The following is a 12350-nucleotide window of genomic DNA, read 5'->3' on the forward strand; positions in this document are numbered from 1 at the left end:
ATTCTGCAATATATAAAAACTTGGATGAACTTTAAGGTCATTATGCAAAGTAAAGTAAGCCATCAGAGAAAAAATCCTGCATGTTTCCACTTGTATGAGCTATCTAAAATAGCCAGATTCACAGAACCTGAAAGGAATAGTGTTTGCCAAGGGCTTGGGGAAATGGAAAGTTACTAATCTTCAGGCCGTCCACTTTAGTTACACATGACATTGTACGTGTGCTCAACAATGGTGTGATATACACTTAAAACATGTTTGAGCCGGGCGCGGTGGCTCAAGCCTGTAATCCCAGCACTTTGGGAGGCCGAGGCGGGTGGATCACGAGGTCAGGAGATCGAGACCATCCTGGTCAACATGGCGAAACCCCGTCTCTACTAAAAATACAAAACATTAGCTGGGCGTGGTGGCGCGTGCCTGTAATCCCAGCTACTCAGGAGGCTGAGACAGGAGAATTGCCTGAACCCAGGAGGCGGAGGTTGCGGTGAGCCGAGATCACGCCATTGCACTCCAGCCTGGGTAGCAAGAGCGAAACTCCGTCTCAAAAAAAAAAAAAAAAAAAAAAAACAAAACCATGTTTGAGTCGGTAGATCTCATGATAAGTGCTCTTACCACTAAAAACGTTTCTTAAAAATACATACGTGCCATCTATTTCACCAAAATGTTATCTACAATAGCAAAACATTATAAACTTGTTACTAATATAATAAATGAAGTTATTTACTGTACAACCACTTTTAGAATAACGGTATAATCTCTTCACACTCTCAAACTAGTGTCATAGAGAACAAAATCTTTCTTTTTTTTTGAGACGGAGTCCTGCTCTATCGCCCAGGCTGGAGTACAGTGGCATGATATCTGCTCACTACAATCTCTGCCTCTGAGTTCAAGCAATTCTCCTGTCTCAGCCTCTAGATTTGCTGGGATTACAGGCACACGTGACCACACCTAGTTAATTTATTTGTATTTTTAGTAGAGGCAGGGTGTATCCATGTTGCTCTGGCTGGTCTCGAACTCCTGTCCTGACCTCAGGTGACCCACCCGGCTTGGCCTCCCACAGTTCTGGGATTACAAGTGTGAGCCACTGTGCCTGGCCCAGAATAAAATCTTTCTAATCACCACTACAAGTTCCTGAAATCCTTGAGACTACCCTCAGGTTTAATAATTCACTAGAAAAGTTCACACAATTCAGCAAAGCTGATCTATTTAAGATTTCATCTGCTTGGGTAACCATAATTAAATACAATAAACTGTGCAGCTTAAACAATATAAATTGATTTCTTCATAGTTGTGGAAGCTGGGAAGTCTGAGATCAAATGGCCAGCAAGATAGGTTTCAATCTGAGGCCTTTTCTCTTGGCTTGTAGGCAGCCACCACATCACTGTGTTCACACGCCCTCTTACTTCTGTGCACAGTGAGACTTTTTTTTTTTTTTTTTTTTTTTTTAATAGATGTAGTCTCACCCTGCTGCCCACGTAGGAGTGCAACAGTGCAATCTTGACTCACTGTAACCTCCACCTTCTGGGTTCAAGCAATTCTCCTGCCTTAGCATCCTGAGTTTAGAGGTGTGTGCCAGAACACCAGGCTAATTTTTTTTTTTTTTTTTTTTTTTTGTATTTTTAGTAGAGATGGGGTTTCCCCTTGTTGGTCAGCCTGGTCTCAAACTCCTGACCTTGTGATCTGCCCACCTCAGCCTCCCAAGGTGCTGGAATTGTAGGCGTGAGCCACCTTCCTGGCCGAAACCTCTCCTTATAAAGCCACTAATCTCATTATAGGGAAGCCACCCTCATGAACTCATCTAAACCTAATTACCTCCCGCAGGCCTCACCTTCAAATATAGTAAACGTTGAGGGTTAGGGCTTAAACTAATGAATTTGTGGGCAAAACAGGCATTCAGTACATAACAACTCAGGAGCACAGTTTAACAGAACGAAGGAACACATGTTGAATCAGTAACAGGGAAGAATTCTGGAAAGAGAAATAGGACCCAACAATTGACTAGAAAGTAATTGCAGCAAAATTTAGTGAAACTATTTTGCAATTCTGGAGGCTTGCAATTCCAGGGGAAGTCTTGCAGGGTCAAGGGTCACTAATGTCAGTCAACTTTAGCTTTTAGTTTAGCATCAGATATGCATGAGAAAATGAGACAAAAATGCTCCAAGACATGTAGAAGACAAATTGCAAAATGACAAAAGTAAGTCCTTCTTTATCAGTTCTCTTTATTTTTGTTTTTTATTTTTTATACAGTCTTGCTGTTTTGCCCAGGCAGGAGTGTGGTGGTGGGATCTCATTGCAACCTCCACCTCCCAGTTTAAAGCAGTTCTCCTGCCTCAGCCTCGAAATAGTTGGGACTACAAGCATGCATCACCACACCTGGCTAATTTTATTTTTATTTTTTATTTATTTATTTATTTTTTTTTGAGACGGAGTTTCGCTCTTTTTACCCAGGCTGGAGTGCAATGGTGCGATCTCGGCTCACCGCAACCTCCGCCTCCTGGGTTCAGGCAATTCTCCTGCCTCAGCCTCCGGAGTAGCTGGGATTACAGGCACGCGCCACCATGCTCAGCTAATTTTTTGCACCATTAGTAGAGACGGGGTTTCACCATGTTGACCAGGATGGTCTCGATCTCTTGACCTCGCGATCCACCCGCCTTGGCCTCCCAAAGTGCTGGGATTACAGGCTTGAGCCACCGCGCCCGGCCTAATTTTTGTATTTTTAATAGAGATGGGGTTTTGCCCTATTGGCCAGGCTGGTCTTGAACACCCGAGCTTAAGCAATGGGCTTGACCAGGTCTCTGAACGTGCTGGGATTACAGGCGTTGAGCCACTGTTCCCAGTCAATCACCTATCCTTTTAATGTAAATAGATTAAGTTGTTTATTTAGATACAGATTGAAAGAATGAATTTTAAAATAATTCACATATAGTGTGTTCTACAGGAGGTTCACAGATTGAACTTGAATGGATGATAGATTACATACGTCTTTTCCAGAACATAAAAGAAACAAGTGAATAGATGAAAAAAGTTATTCCCTGCAAACAGTAACCAAAAGAAAGAAGAGAGTCATCATACTTTTTTTTTTTTTTTTTTTTTTTTTTTTGAGACAGAGTCTCACTCTGTTGCCCAGGCTGGAGTGAAGTGGCTCAATCTCGGCTCCCTGCAAACTCTGACTCCCAGGTTCAAATAATTCTCCTGCCTCAGCCTCCCAAGTAGCTGGAATTACAGGCACCTGCCACCTCATCCAGCTAATTTTTGTAGTTTTAGTAGAGACCAGGTTTCACCATGTTGGCCAGGAAAGTTTCTTTAAGAGAACAATTGTATGCCAAGGAAGTAAGGTGAAATAGACAAATTTCTTGAAACAAAGCAGGAGGGTAGAGCTCAGGATGTCACCTCAGGCTCCTGCTCACAGGAAAGAGGTGCTCCCAGAGAGCCCCACCACTGAGCTCTTCGTTGCCTGAATGGGACTCAGGATACACTGTGGCTGCAATTTTTGGGAACCGAGTAAGATTTGGGAGGGTTGCAGTCTCACTCTCCGACTCTTCATATCTCTGGCTCTCTGGCTGGGTGTGGTGGCTCATGCCTGTAATCCCTGCACTTTGGGAGGGTGAGGTGGATGGATCACCTGAGATCAAGACCAGCCTGACCAACGTGAAGAAACGCCGTCTCTACTAAAAATACAAAATTAACTGGGCTTGGTTGGGAATGCCTGTAATCCCAGCTACTCAGGAAGCTGAGACAGGAGAATCGCTTGAACTTGGCAGGTGGATTTTGCGGTGAGCCGAGATCACACTATTGCACTCCTGCCCCGGCAATAAGAGCGAAACTCTGTCTCAGAAAAAACAGACAAACAAAAAACCTGGCTCTTAATTTTCTCATTTCTGAATTGGAACCAAAACTGCTATGAGGGTGCATCAGATGAAGAAGCATGTGTAATTCTGTGCAGGGTACAGATCTCATTAATTCCATGCACTGAATGAGCCTCCCCAGCACCATCGACTCCCAGAAAAGGTTTTTCCCCTGCCTCTCACTCACTGTCCACTATGAGGAAGAACAGTCACTGTGTGGCGAAACCCCTAAGATTCCATGTACTTTAGGTTTGGCTGCTTCCATCCACCACTTGTCAAGATCTGTAACCTGAGGGACTTCTCCTCCCCAGGTATCGGCGACACAGACATATTTCTTCTTGGCTAGGGGGTGCCAAGTAGAAGAGCTGGACCTCAGAAGGCAGCACCAGACAAAGTAAGGATGTGGTTTATTAAGTCCCTGATGCTTGACTTTGCTCATGTAGGGCTTTACAGACATGACTGAAGGGCCTGGCTCTCTGGCTGTGGCAGCACTTAGGAAGAAACCAAGTTCAGCAATGTGGGCTTCCACCTGACAGGCTCAGCCATGTGAGTGTCTCAGGAAGCTGCAGACCTGCAACCTTCTCTCTCCAGAATGCTCCATAGTCAGCCCAAAATAGCTTTAAAAGTGGACAAGTGCGGTGGCTCAGGCCTGTATCCCAACACTTTGGGAGGTTGAGGCAGGAGGCTCTCTTGATGTCAAGAATTCAAGACTAGCCTCATCAACATGGCAAAAATCTGTCTCTACTAAAGCACAAAACTTAGCCAGGTTTGGTGGTACATGCTTGTAGTCCCAGCTACTCGAGAGGCTGAGGCAGGAGAAACGCTTGAACCTGGGAGACGGAGGTTGCAGTGAGCTGAGATCATGCCACTTTACTCCAGCCTGGACAACAAGAGTGAAACTCCGTCTCAAACAAAACAGACAAACAAACAAACAAAAATACCTTCAAAAGCATTTGCTTTTGAAAATAGGGATCGAAAGTGGACCCCTTTATAGATTCCAGTGAGGCCATTTTTTTTTTTTTTTTTTTTTTTTACCAAAATTTACCTTCCATATAATTTGCAAACCATTTTCCACCTACAGTGACAGTTCAAAGCAGAGGGTTCATGAAAACGCCATAAAACGCTGGAGATATTTACAAAGTTGTCAAACTCAACACATGTTACTCAGTCAATTCTCATAATCTGCCCACCTTGAGGCAGGAGAATAGCAGAGGAAGTTGGGTCTGAATGGGACCCTGCTGGACATAAGCTATTTTTTTTTTTTTTTTTGAGACAGAGTTTCGCTCTTGTTACCCAGGCTGGAGTGCCATGGCGTGATCTTGGCTCACCGCAACCTCCGCCTCCTGGGTTCAGGCAATTCTCCTGCCTCAGCCTCCTTAGTAGTTGGGATTACAGACACGCGCCACCATGCCCAGCTAATAGTTTTTGTATTTTTAGTAGAGACGGGGTTTCACCATGTTGACCAGGATGGTCTCGATTGGACGTAAACTATTTAAACAGAACATGCATGATAACTAAAGCAGAACATACAGGGTGCAAACAAAGTCAGCAATAAGGCACAAGAAGGAAAAGGCAAGGAAGAGCAATTCGCTTATGAGAGAGAAAGTTGAGTGAGTGAGAAAAAGAGGGAGAATTGCTTGAGCCTGAGAGGTGGCGACTGTGCTACTTACTATACTCCTGCCTGGGCAATAGAGCGAGACTCAGTATCAAAAAACAAAACAAAAAGCAAACAACAATGAGATTATTCTTCTAAAATAGAAATGTAGGAATTTCAGGTTGTCAATGGCTGATATTGTAAAGTCTAAGGATCTTGGTGTTGCAAATAAATAATCGGATGTGACACACACAAATAGCAAAACTGCAAAAGACTTATTAAGCGCAGTCCAATTCTGTGAAGGTTCAGGTTATTCTCCTGCGTCAGCCTCAAAAACACTTGGGAATATAGGCACCCACCACCACACCAGGCTAATTTTTATATTTTTGGTAGAGACAGGTTTCACCATTTTGGCCAGGCTGGTCTCAACTCTTGGTCCCAAATAATCTGCCTGCCTTGGCCTTCCAAAATTCTGGGATTACAGGCATGAGCCATCATGCCTGGCTGAATAATCTGTTATTGATTTGTAGTATACAACAAAATATTTTTTTTTCACAAAGGTGCATGAATGATTACTAAATCATTGCAAATGCCACCATCTATGAATTCAAAATCACTTAAGAAAAATCTGTTAGGAATAAATATAAGGTGTCACAGAATTTCAGAGTTCAGACAATGCTTTCTAGAGAAAGTAAGATTAGGTAGACATCTGAATAAAGAGTGGTTGGAAATCAGGGAGTAAACAATGTGCTACAGCATGAAAATCTCGACGGACAAAAGCCATCTTTGCGAAGGTTCCCTGTCAAAGGAATTCCCTGTGCTGAGTGTGGATTAGAGGTGAAGGTTGAGAAGGAGATTAGGTGGGACCCAGACTGGCCCTTTGGGAACATCATAAGGAGCTTGCTTCTTTTCCAGAGTTGTAAAAGTGGCTCTAGTGTATGAAGGAGCATGATTAAAATTGCAATTTGAAAAATTATCACATGCAGAGAATGTAAAGGCGTGAGGTAGAGTGAAGTGGAGCAAATCACTGAAGGGGCCATGAAGTGCAGGCTGGTGGAGACTGTCACGTGGAAAATCCACTCAGGTAGGACCTGGGATCTGCCTTTGGGTGGGGGTGGGCTGAAGCATGGGAGAAAGTGGGGTGTATTCCAATGGCTGCTGCACTTAACCCGTGGGGTCTAAACAGGAAAAAGCGTCAGCAGGTGCTGAGAGGCCAGGACCCCCCACTGGGCCCTGCTGCCTCCTGGCCTTGGGGCTTCCTGTTTCACTGGGCGGGCCCGGGTTCTCTTTCCCTCCCAAGGCTTTCTTGTGCTCAGGTCATCTCTTGGACACAATGATTCCTGGAACGTGAACCATCAAACAGCTGCACAACTTCTCCTTGACTTTAGACTTTTCAGTTTTTCTTCCTGGGTTCGGGCTGGCCCGGAGTTGTTCTCTACCAACCTCAATCTGCTGGTGGGGAATTCTGCAGCCACTGAAATAGGATCCACTTGTTGTGAGGGGCAGGGAGCAGGAGGTGGACTCTATCCAGGCCTCTACAACCGAAGGGTAAAGTCCATCCTTTTCCTGCAGTGCTAGAAATGGCATCGGGGCTGGTCGGTGCGATGGTTCACTCCTGTAATCCCAGCATTTTGGGAGCCAGAGGTGGGCAGATCACGTAAGTTACGAGTTCTAGACTAGCCTGACCAACAAGGAGAATCCCTGTTTCTACTAAAAAATACAACATTAGCTGGACATGGTGCCACATTCCCATAATCCCAGTTACTTGGGTGGCTGCGGCAGAAGAAAAGCTTGAACCTGGGAGGTGGAGGTTGCAGTGAGCCAAGATTGTTCCACTGCACTCCAAGCTGGGCAACAAGAGCAAACCTCCATCTCAAAGAAAAGAAAAGAAGGAGAGAAAGAGAGAGAAGGAAGGAAGGAAGGAAAGAAGGAAGGAAAGAAGGAAGGAAAGGAGGGAGGTAAGGAGGGAGGGAGGGAGGGAAGAAAGAAAGAAAGGAAGAAAGAAAGAGAAAGAAAGAAAGAACAAACAGAAAAAAAGAAAGAGAGAAAGAAAGAAAATTGCATAGGAAAAGAGAGTGAAACTGGTGGGCTCCAGAACACACACAGCTGGGTGAGACCTGAAGAGGCACCATGGAGCCTTTCACATTGTGGGCATTGAGAGGTTTAATAGCTGTTTCTCCACAGTGTCAGAGAGGGAGTTGCTTTCATTTAAAAATAATTTTCAAGCATTTAATCAAATAAGGGGCTTGCACTGTGTGGAGATAATGACACATTCCCTTTGTGCAAACTACTTTGTGAGTATTTTCATGGCCTGCCTGAATGAGTGTTTCAAATGGATTACCACGGAGGAGAATGTCATCAGTGTAAATCATACCTGCAGTTCTGGAAGATGTTGAATGAAGTTGAGATCCCTACAAAGTTTGTGTGCAAAGGCAAGACTGCCGAGGTGCCCACGGTTGGTGGGTTGAGGTGCATAAAATTCCTTTGAGGTAAAGGGAAAGCATGGCCAGGAAGCTGTTGAAATAAGCCTGAAAAAAACAACCAAATCTGTAGAAGCCTGATATTTACCATTTGCTGATTGGGTGGAGTAAGCCACGTCAGTAACATTGCTAGAGATCACCCCATTAAAGCTGGCATCAGTTCACTCTGAGATGCCATACTTCTTTCAAAGCGGGAGAACACAGAAAATGGGGGTTGAATCCAGAAACAGTGGGATAATCACTCCTAGGTCTTGCATCATGGGTTTCAATACTTGAGTATCCCATTTTAACTAATATTTAGTCATATTATCTTTTTTCACTGGGGTCAGGAACATCCATTGAATCCCATTTTGTGAAGCTATTAACAAATGCAAAAGACTTAATTTAATTGCATATTACTTATTGTATCTCTTTGTTTTCTCTTTATGTATCATCCCAGTGTGTTCTCTCTCCATGGAAAACTTAAGGAAACCTGTGATTCTCATGATTTAGACAAAGAATAACTCTTTTATCTCCATTTTATGTTTAGTAACATCATTAAGGTAATAGAGGATTCATCATTTATTTTTATTTTTATTTATTTATTTATTTATTTTTGAAATGGAGTTTCTCTCTTGTGGCCCAGGCTGGAGTGCAATGGTGTGTACTCAGCTCACCAAACCTCCACCTCCTTGGTTCAAGGGATTCTCCTTCCTCAGCCTCCCAAGTAGCTGGGACTACAGGCATATGCCATCAGGCCAGGATAATTTTGTATTTTTAGTAGAGATGGGGTTTCTCCATGTTGGTCATATTGTTCTCAAACTCCTGACCTCAGGTGATCCACCTGCCTCAGCCTCTCGAAGTGCTGAGGTAACAGGCATGAGCCACCATGCCTGGCCGGATTCATCATTTAAAATCAGAGGGATCCGGTTACCTAATTAAAGGCAAAAAAGTTTTCCAATTGATGCATTTTAATTTTTTTTTTTTTTTTTTTTTTTTTTTTTTTTTTTTTTTAGACAGAGTTTCACTCTTGTTACCCAGGCTGGAGTGCAATGGCACGATCTTGGCTCACTGCAACCTCCGCCTCCTGGGTTCAGGCAATTCTCCTGCCTCCGCCTCCTGAGTAGCTGGGATTACAGGCACGCACCACCATGCCCAGCTAATTTTTTGTATTTTTAGTAGAGACGGGGTTTCACCATGTTGACCCGGAAGGTCTCGATCTCTCGACGTCGTGATCCACCCTCCTCGGCCTCCCAAAGTGCTGGGATTACAGGCTTGAGCCACCGCGCCCGGCCTTATTTTTTTTTTTTTTTAATTTTTTTTTTTTTTCCAACTGATGCCTTTTAACAGATGGTTACGTTCAATCATCATCTAAGTTACAGAGAAAGAAAGGTCAACCATTACCTTTTAACTTTTTGTGTAGATTCTTTTGGTAAATTTTGTATTTTTAACTGGAAGTTGCAAATTAGAAACTTCTGTTCCAATTTTTTTTTTTTTTTTTTTTTTTTTGGTCTTCTCCTTGAATCTATAGTTTAACTTTTCTTTGTCTTTTTATAAATTTCCCTGACTTTTTATGTCCATTTTTTTCATTATCTAGATTGATCAGCAGGAGTTTATTATTTTTTCTCTTTTTTTTTTTTTGTAGACACTTAATACATTGAAGGAGGTGTTCCTTTTAAGGTGATTATATTTTGAAGTTTCTTACTCCAAACAGCTGTATCTCAGTACCATCACAATTCTATGGGCACTGGAGGGTTACAGAGTTTAGGAATCCTGGTTGTATGTTTGATTGAAATTGCCTACTTCGATGAGCCACATGCTTCACTGGCTTCTCCCCATAATTCTTTTTCTTTTTTTTCTTTGTTTTCCTTTTTTATGTTTTTATGTTTCATTTTTTTCCTTTTGAGACAAGGTCACACTATGTTGCCCAGGTTGGTCTCAAAGACCTGGGCTCAAGTGATCATTACAGGTAGGAGACACGGTTCCCAGCCATCTCCTCTCCATAATTCTGAATATCAGAATATTTGCTGTAACACAGGCATAGACAGCAGCAGAAGCAGCAAAGATATTTCTAGGGTTTTAATTAGCCATCTGCTCTTATGAATATGAGTCTCAAATGCTATTACTTGTGTGTCTCCACAAACCTCATGTGTTATAAACAATCACCCATGCAACAGTGCTGAGAGGTGGAACCTAATGGGAGGTGTTTAGGTGGCAAGTCCTCCCCCAATGAAAGGATTCGTGCCAGGCTAAGAAAGAGCTTTTGAGAGTATATGTCCCCACACTGCTCTCTATTTCTTTTCTTTGAGACAGAATCTTGTTTGTCACCCAGGTTGGAGTGCAACGACACAATCTTGACTCACTGCCATCTCTGCCTCTGGGGCTCAAGTGATCCTTTCACTGCAGTCTCCCAAGCAACTGGGACTACAGCTACATGCCACCATGCCCTGCTAATATTTGTGCTTTTGGTGTAGACAGGATTTTGCCATGTTGGTCAAGTTGATCTTTAACTACTGGCCTCAAGGGATCTGCCTGCTTAGGCCTTCCAAAGTGCTGGCATTACAGGCATGAGCCACTGCACTTGGCAGCTCCGCCTCTGCTCTTTAGCCAAGTGAGAAACGGTGTTTAGCCTTCCAGAGGCTGCAGCATAAAAGCACCATCTTGGAAGCAGAGACAAACCCCGCCTCCAAGACACTAAACGTGTCACTGCCTTGATCTTGAATTTTCCGACTTCTCAAACTGTGAGAAATTAATTTCTCTTTATAAGTTACCAAATCTCAGGTATTCTCTCCAATCAGAACAAAATGGATTAACACATAAGTGATTGTAAATTTCAAGTAATAATTGAAATTGCAACCATTACCTTTTAATCTTTTGTCTAGATTCTTTTGGTAAATTTTGTATTTTTAACTGGAAATTGCAAATTAGGAACTTCTGTGAGAGGGTTTTGTTTGTTTTCTGTCCTCTCCTTGTACCTCGAATTTGGTTACATTTTTATTGCTTTTTATTCTTCATTTATCTGACTTTCCTGTCCATTATTCTTTGTTCTTTTTTTTTTTTTTTTTTCAGACATTCAGTACACTTTACAGGTTGTTTCTTTTTTTTTTTTTTGAGACGGAATTTTGCTCTTGTTACCCAGGCTGGAGTGCAACGGCGCGATCTCGGCTCACTGCAACCTCCACCTCCTGGGTTCAGTCAATTCTCCTGCCTCAGCCTCCTGAGTAGCTGGGATTACAGGCACGTGCCACCATGGCCAGCTAATTTTGTATTTTTAGTAGAGACGGGGTTTCACCATGTTGACCAGGATGGTCTCGATCTCTCGACCTAGTGATCCACCCGCCTCGGCCTCCCAAAGTGCTGGGATTACAAGCTTGAGCCACCGCGCCCGGCCGTACAGGTTGTTTCTTTTAAGGTGACTATGTTTGACAAGACATAGTAGTCATTTAAGGTAATTATTGTCTATGACAATACTAATTGTAGCAGGTTGTGAAGAAGGTTCAACAGAGAAATAAGGCATGCATTTCTGTAATGGTGTCAGTGAAAGTATACCCGCAGGATGTGTTTTTTAAATTATAAAAGAGATAGCAATAGGTCTGGACTGAAATGCATGACTCAGGGAGACATTAAAAGGGACCTGAGTGTATATTCCTGCTCTTAAACACCAAAATATTTCTTCATTACTGACTAAGTCATATAAATCTCTGAAAGAGCCTCAGCTGAAGTCTGCACAAAGCAGCGGAGTTGAAGGTGCAGGCTTGTCATGGGGCGCAGAGCAGTGAGCAGAGCAGAGCAAGAACAGAAATTCCCTGACAGTGGTGGCCAACATCTGGGTGATCCTGCTCACAATGGCCTCTCTAGGGCTCAGTTTGCATAGATAGGGTGGACCCTCCCTGACAATTTGTTTTAGTGTTGAGACCGCTAATGCCACACACTCCAAGATTGTGAGAAATGGGCTCTCCTTCCTGTAGTGAGGTTTATGGGGAGAGCAGCGGATCTACAGAGTTGATCCAAAAATGACTTGAGAGAGCAAGGACAGGAGACTAGTTTGCGGCTGTGATGGTGCTCAGGGGTGGGGCTGCTGAAAGGGTTCTCCACTACCTGGGGCTGAGCCTGTCACCTGCAGCAACAGAGGACGCACCCAGACTTTCTCATCGGCTTCTCCAGGTGCGCAGAAGGGAAGAGAGGAGAGTGAGTCCCCCCAAAATATCTAGAGTCCAACATAAACATGGAATCAGAGGCTTTATTACAAATGCCCTCCAACAACACAGGAAGAAAAGACAGCCACAGGCAAAGGGCTCTCTAAGGAGCCCATCACTGGTCTATGACAATACTGATTGTGACAGCTTGCGAAGAAGAGTGAACAGAGAAATAAGGCATAAGCTTTTCTGTAAACTTATCAGTGAAAGTGTACACATGTGATCTGGTTTTTAAATTATAAAATGAAACCTGTCCCAA

This window comes from Saimiri boliviensis (assembly GCF_048565385.1).
Source record: "Saimiri boliviensis isolate mSaiBol1 chromosome 3 unlocalized genomic scaffold, mSaiBol1.pri SUPER_3_unloc_1, whole genome shotgun sequence".
Taxonomy (NCBI): domain Eukaryota; kingdom Metazoa; phylum Chordata; class Mammalia; order Primates; family Cebidae; genus Saimiri; species Saimiri boliviensis.